The sequence below is a fragment of the Pinus tabuliformis genome, chromosome X (genome assembly GCF_031772625.1).
Source record: "Pinus tabuliformis cultivar Carrire ecotype Pingquan chromosome X, CPIR1, whole genome shotgun sequence".
Taxonomy (NCBI): domain Eukaryota; kingdom Viridiplantae; phylum Streptophyta; class Pinopsida; order Pinales; family Pinaceae; genus Pinus; species Pinus tabuliformis.
In genome coordinates this window covers 291985349-291993143 of record NC_142308.1, presented here as the reverse complement: position 1 = coordinate 291993143, position 7795 = coordinate 291985349, and positions in this window count along the sequence as shown.

Below are 7795 nucleotides of genomic sequence, written 5' to 3'. Positions count from 1 at the left end.
AGTACAATTCACATGGTGTGAATATATGAGCCGATGTTGAACACCAAACAACGTCTTTTGGTCGAAGGTCATTGATGTAAACTTGTCGCCGGAAGTGAGAAACTTGCCATTGAGGCATGCAAGCTTCAAAGTAATGAAAGGGTTGTTTCTAATTCAACTTATTGGATATTGAGCTGATGTTGACAAGAAGTGACCTATCATAGGAGGGCCTTGATGTATCCCACATCTACGACATGAAATGGAGCAAATGATTTTTGTGGAGGTGAAAATGATCTGATGATATAAGGTTCAGGAATGGTGGTCATGAAAAATGAAAGGTGGAGTTATTACAGTGGATGAGGCATTTGTTGGATGGTGAATTCTCTGAATGACTTCTCTTGAACATATTGGCAAAACTAATATGGACTTGGTAGCATTAACCCCATGGATGGTATGGAGGACCAATGGTGATGGTGAACGGAAAAACCCAACCCAGCTAAATCACGATGATGGAGTGAAAGTGTCATGTTCAAAAGTGACCTGCTACCAATAAAGTTCTTCAAGTTTTCTTCCCATTTTTCCCCAGTCATTGTTGATGAGTACCTATTTATTTTTGACAAGCTTGAGGAGGATAGTTACTTAATATCTCATATGGCGTGTATGTTCTTCCATCGAATGCTTTTAATGTCATTGATGATCATGACAAGGGTGGTAAGCCTAAATTTTTCCAGCAACTCATTGACATAATAGAGGTAGATGCCCCCTCATCAATGATTGTTCAATGAACAGTTTTGTTGAGGGCTTTTACCTGTATGAGGAATGCGAGTTGTGCTGGTAACTAAGGTTCGTATCCTTTATGATTAAAGGCCACTAGATTGGAATCCACTGGATCAATGCCACCTATCGCTGCTAACAAAGCCTGTTGTTGGGAGGGGCAATTCTGCAGTTACACTTCAAGTGTCGACATAGTGGATGGCGATTGGGCCAGATCTTCTACTATATTATAATTCTTTTCTGCTCGAGCATGAGCATTAAATGTCGATTTATGTACTACTCCGTTAGGTGATTTTATTGTTAATTCAAGAATGATTGGTGGAACAACTTCTGGCAAAGTTGTTGTCTAACTGCTGGGTTGATCTATAGCCTTGCCATTCGACAATTGTGGATTTCCATAATCTTTATTCCTTGTTGATATCAAAGAATCATTTTGTTGTTTTGAGATGGATAACATAAGCACTTGGGATGGGGAAGCACAATCACTAGCAATAAGATTAGTCTCTGGGTTTGGAAACAGATCAATCAATACCGCTAAGGTATTTGAAGTATTTTTGAAAAAGTTCGTGACCTCAGCTTGATGTGGACAATCTCTCGTGTAATAGTCCTCATCACATATGAAACATGGCTGATTAGGTTTCTTCTTTTCAGTAGGGTTTCCAGAAGATTTCTCAGGAGTCGAATCTTCCTGTTTCTTCTTTTTGTTTGTCCCTTTCTTCTTGGCCCCTCGTTGCTTAGGATTTTTACCTTTGTCGGTTGACATGGCATTAACCTCTAAGGCAAGAGGTTCTTCATCTGCTTTTTGACTAGAAACCGTATGAGCTCTTTTAGATGTAGCCTTTGCGGTTTTCGTGCTTGATGTACCGATCACACCATCACCGGCATGAGAGTCCTTGTTTGATTTATGAGGGGGAGGAATGGAAAATTTTGGTCTAGGAGCATCAGGAATTTTGTTGTAGAGCATGCCAGACTAAGTATAGATCAAGTCTAAATATTGTGCACAAGCAATGACTTGCTCTTCAGTGACAACTCCTCCCTTAGCCACATCCTCTGTAATAGAGGGTAATAATGACTTTATAAACCATTCAGCTAAAACTTCATCAGGAACATATGTCTTTACCATTCTTCGAAGACGCCGCCACTCATGAATATGATCAGATATGTGAGTGGCTATTGTCTGTTTAAATTTGGTAAGGAGTTTTGTCCCTGTTTCGTACCTTATGGGTAACTGAAATGGGTTAAAAAGGTAGTGGCAAGGGTATTGAAGTTATCAAACGAAGCTCTAGGCAATTCTATATACTATTTTGTTGTTGGACCAGTTAGTGTTTGTTGAAAAAGGTGAAGCCTAATTGAATCATCATTCAGGGTGTTGGATGAACACCACAAATGGAATGTCATTACATGATTCGATGGATCTTCACCTAGATTTCCATTGACTTTAGGAATATCAGAGGGAAGTTTATGAGGAATCGCTAGCCACCAAGGGGTGTAAGAAATTGGATCATTCGTCAGTCGGTTTAGATCCGATAATTCTAGAGTTGCTACAAAAGGAAACTGCTGATTCGGGTTAGGCAAAGCATACCCAGGATAAGATGGAATCACCTGAGTAGTAGGTCTTTGCATACCAGCATAGTGTATTTGATGCTAGTAACTTTGATAAGGTTGATGGGCATAACCATTATAGTATGATTGTTGATAACTGTTTTGGAAATGCGGTTGCTAGTTATTTACAAAGCCTTGTTGATCAGGTCCTTGGCATGATTGTTGGAATTGCGGTTGTTGATATTGCACCAGCCATGGTTGTTGGACCATTTTCTGTTGTCCAATACTGGGAGATTGACCAAGGTGTGGAGTGATAGTACCTATTTGAGCTTGAGTCGTTCCAGGTAAGGAGACACTAACCTGAGGTTGTGATTGAATTGTGGAGACGAGAGGCTGTTGTATTGCAACCTGAGAGACTTGAGGTTGACATACAATAGGTAACGTTTGTACTTGCGATACAATCATAATAACATGTGTAGTGGAAATATTTGACACAGGTTGGACTGGTTGCATTGAATATACAACCCTTGGCTGTTGAGGTAGTATTGGTACCCATCTGCTGGATGTAATTCCAATTTGACCTGAAGTATGTTGTAAACTCCCATATGGTTGTTCTCCAGGAGGTAATAATGAAAAAGCATACTGCCCCCCATATGGTGGTAATCCAGTGCTTAAAGGGTAGATCAGCCTTTAAAGGCACATTGGATCAACTTGTTGATTTTCAACATAAGAAATACCAGATGAGATTCCGGATGAAGAAATAGGAACAGACCATGTCATCAAAACAGTCCTGAGTGGACTCCAGCTTGTTGTTGACAACTACTCGAGACAGATGGTATACCAGCAAACATTGTAGGAACGACAGCGGGAAGTTCCATGAAAGCTGTGTTAGTTGACACAGTGCTAGATGTTGATGGTTGTTCAGACATATTTATTCTATCCAAAAGATTTCCTAGCAATTCAACAGGAACTTGCGATGAAGGATGATTATAAGAACTAACTTCTATAATAGAAGGATGCAGGTGGATCCCAGTTCTAAAATGCACTGGAGTACTGGGTGGAAGATCCTCTACTATCTATTCTATAGTAATCAACCTAGTTGGAAGAGGTAGACCGTCAGGTCTGTAAAATATTTCTAGAGCTGAAGAAAGTGTAGCTTTTGTAGTAACAGATACTGGAGGGGTGACACCTTTTGAATTCTGGAACTCAACTTCCAGATGTCTAGGCAAGTGAACTTCAGTTTCTGGATCAGCCCTAGGTGGAGCTGCTTTAGGAATAGAGGTGTCTACTATTACACTAGTATCAGTTCTAATGTCATCTTGTAACTGTGAAACTTTCTCTGTAAAGGCAAGTGTACCAAAGATAATCGAAGTAACTGTAGTCTCTGACGATGTTGAAACATAAGTTTCAAATAAATTAGGTGAATTGCACTCAGTTAAACGAGACTGTTTTGCCTGGGATGGTTTCATTTCTTGGGTCAAAGACAGTTGACTGGCTAGTCTCTGTAAACGACGGGGTTTTGATTGAATTTCTTCCATGATTGCGGATTACTTGATCAACTCAAAAATTAAAGGGGAAAAAGTTATTCCAATTTGAATGAATTTTAAGACACTTTGATGCAACTTGGTTTTTCAATTTTTAAGAGTTTAGAAAAAGCTAAAGGTGACTCTAGTTGCCTTCGATTTTCAATGAGCCTGAAGTGACAAGTGCTCAAATGGACCTTTTCTTTTAAGGAGTCGAAAAGGAACGAAAGTGACTACTCTGGAATTCTAGACAGAGGAATTACCAAACCGATCACAAAACCGCAAAATACACCTTGGTGATAAATGATAGAAAAATTACCCATGACTTATGTACAATAGTCAATCTTCCCAAATGTTGTGTTCAGTGCGTTGCGATTGATAGGGCGGCAGACACGGCTTCCTAAGGATAAAGGATATTAGCCTTGTGGTCTCCCGATATATACTCGATGGTACAGGGAGCACAAGTCCGTACTGACACTTGTCATATCAAAGAGGAGGAATCACCCAACCTTCAATGAAAATGATAGTTACCAGGTTTTACGACGTTCGAACACGTCTCTAGCCTAGACTCCTAGATGTGTCGCGTTAGGTTCCAAAGCGTTTTTATGTTCATTGAGATTTATTTTAGAGTTGATCTTGCTTAGAAGTTTGTCTTTCAAGGTTCACCATGTGATGTAGATTTGAAATTCCTAAATATGCAATCTAAAATGATAAACAGTCGCTTATGTTCTTTTAGCAATGAAAATCATAGCTACAAAGGAAAGAAGATAACGATTTTTTCTTTCAGCAGAGAGCATAGAGCACACACTAAATGCACTTTCCTAAATCAAATTTCGCATGCAGTCAAAATGCAGATGCACATGGATGTATTTGTTTTCTTCTCCCTTAATGTGTGAATGCCAAAAAGGAAAGCTAAGTACAGATCTGAACTATTTTCTTTCAAAGCAAAATTTCTAACAATTTCTTTTTCAAAGCAAAAGGAAGACTAAGACGACACTTTTTGATTTCGAATTGAAAACTGTTTTTCGACACTTCAAATACTAATAACTCAAATCAAGCACAATGACAAAAGTACAATCAACTATCTAGGAGAGAAAGACTTTACGACACTCTTCTTTTGATTCAAAATGACAATTATGACACTTGCATCAAAAATGACAATTCGATTAAGCTACTTTCGACAAACGAAGATTGAAAATGATTCACAAATACACAAGAACATTTACAATTCCTAACTGATGGAGGCTGAAATATGTGAAGGAAGAAGGTTTCAGTAAGAAGGTACTGATCATGTACAACAAAACTACTGAATAAAGCTGAAAACGAGGAAAAAACCAACTTTCAGAGAAGAAAACAGTATCACTCAATCATCGCACTTGCAACATATGGAAACAGGGATGCATCTCACCTGCAACACACGGGAGGTGTGATGCATCCAGGTTGCACAGTTATAGACAGTGTGATAGACCAGGGAGTGAAACTGAGCTTGGTTTTTGCTCAAAATTTGCAACTAAGTTCAGTGATTTAGGTTGAGTAATGATGGACAGTAAAAACAAAGCATAAGGGTAATATCTGATGAGGTTCTGAGCTATCACAAGGGCACTTAGAATGCTTTGTAAGTTAGATGTTCAGTTCATAAACCAACCTAGAGATTGATTGAAACAACATTCATCTACTTCTCAATTGCATAGCAAAGGAGTTTCGAAGGCTAGCTGGCTAACTTTAGGCTCCGTCTGTAGTTTATAAAGCAAAAAATAAACAAACAAAACAAACTATTCGCTCCCCAGTGGAGTTGCCATTTTGTTTTAGGGAAAACTAGTGTCGATTCGAATAGCCAGTCCCACTAAGATGGGTAGCTATCTTAGAAACAAATAATGAAATCTTTTCAAGAGTTCGTTTAAGTGTGATAGATTAGAGGGAAGAAAAGAGGACCGACCTGGATCTTTCGCTTTGATCCTAGCTTGATTTCTCCTTTCCTTGTTAGAATTTTCTACTCCTTTCCTACTTGTCTCGCTTCAAAGAGTACCTGTAGAGTCAAAGTAATAGCAAACCATCAAAGCATCTCCATCTAGAAAATCATGAACAATGCAGAATTAGAAACACATTGACCATACAATTCCATTCATAAACAATAATATTGACAAATACATGATTGTATGGAGGAAAACTCAAAGAACTTTATTAATAGTAATGTAAGAGAGGATTATGACCCAGCTGTCTGATCCAGCATCATCCTCCCAGTGTAGAAGTCCTCTTCACCTCATGAACAAGCAAATCACCCATAGAAGACCATTTTAGTATGCATCGCACTTGGTCAATTTGGCAGTCAGTATGCATCACACCTTGTCCATGGACCAGTCTGTATGGTCCAGTTTTGGCCAGTTTTGAGTAGTTTTCAGGTGGAACTTCAGGGAAATGATGTAATCAGTTGACCATGATCCTTTACGGTATGAAACAACACTTTTATAGAATTATGGAGCCCTTAGTTTATGGACATATGAGTTTGGGGTTGCAGTGCCAAAATATGTCTATAACAGCAGGTGACCGGGAGAGTGGACAAGGCCTTGAAACTGCGGAGAGAAAATTTTAGGTCGAGATGTGGGATCTGTGGCACTATCAAGGAAAATTGCGCAGATGTCACTCGGAGGCTTGGATGAGAAGTCAGGAAAAACATTGATCTTCTGCGAGATCTGGCTCAGTTGGGAGGAAAAACTGCAAAATTGTTTCTAGGTGGCATTACAAGTAGTAGGGAGGAAACTGGCAGTGAAAATAGCACAAATTCTCTGGGGAGGATGGTAGCAGGCTACAGAAGTTTGTTGGCAAAAAATGTGCACAACTAGGAAGCTTGCCTGCAGGACATGTTTGTGCAGTTTCTATGCTGAGCGGGGTGTGGGAAGCTAGAGAACAGTCCAAGAAATCTACGTAGTTTTTGGATGAGTGAAGCCCAAAGTCACTACCTTGTGAAACTCTTCAGTTGACCAGTGGGAGGCTTGATGGGCTCTTTGGTTGACCAGTACGAGGCTTGATGGGTTTGATTGTAGGAAGCGCATATTGAGATGGATTATTGGGCAACTTTTGTGTTGTTCTGAGTGACAGTCAGCCAATTTGATTGAAGGATTGCGCTATGTAGACTACTTGGGAGGAAGCCTCGAGCTCTACGCAATTATGGGCAGCAGTGCTTGATCACTAACAACCGAGACTATGTAGTGTAGCTTAGCAGAGGTCTGACTATTGGAGGGTGTTCTTGTCGACATATCTTCAGCAAAATGATTAAGCGTGTGAGCGAGTGAACTTGTGCATGCATGACCTTGCAAACACACACTCAACACGACTTGATGGCAAGACACCTCTAAAGAACAAGACAGCATACGCTTAGTGTGATTGACCAACAGGTGCGAGAGACAATTGCGACACTTAAGATAGATTGTTGAATGAATGTGACGACACTTGCACGACATTGCATACAAATTCGTGTGTGAATGCGATAGATGCTCACATGGTGAATACAACATGTACATATGAAGACAAACCATGAACATAGCTAGAACATGACTGCAAGCATGACATTGTGACCAACATGCTAAAATATTTCCAGTCAATGGTCAAGCGAGGAGGGTGCAAAGACTCGACCCAAGCTCAAGGGATGAGATTGAGTTTTTGTAAACATCAAATAAAGAAAACCAAGGAAGCCTCTGAAATTGGATGCAATCCAAAATTTTGGAGGTTGTTGCAATTGCTACAACACTTGGTGACACACTCATTGAATACTGACTTCTTTGTTTTGGTCCATTGATAGCACAAGGCCTTGGTCTACCAGGGAGTATTGAATTGTTGTGTAGGTTACATCAGTTCCACCACCTATCCCATGGACAGACATGGTTCACCTTTTGCCAACTCGGTCAAATACAACAACAAGTTTCAACGTGATCACAATGTTTTGAGAAAGGGAAGGGTACTTTGGCTTGCGAGTTTAAAAT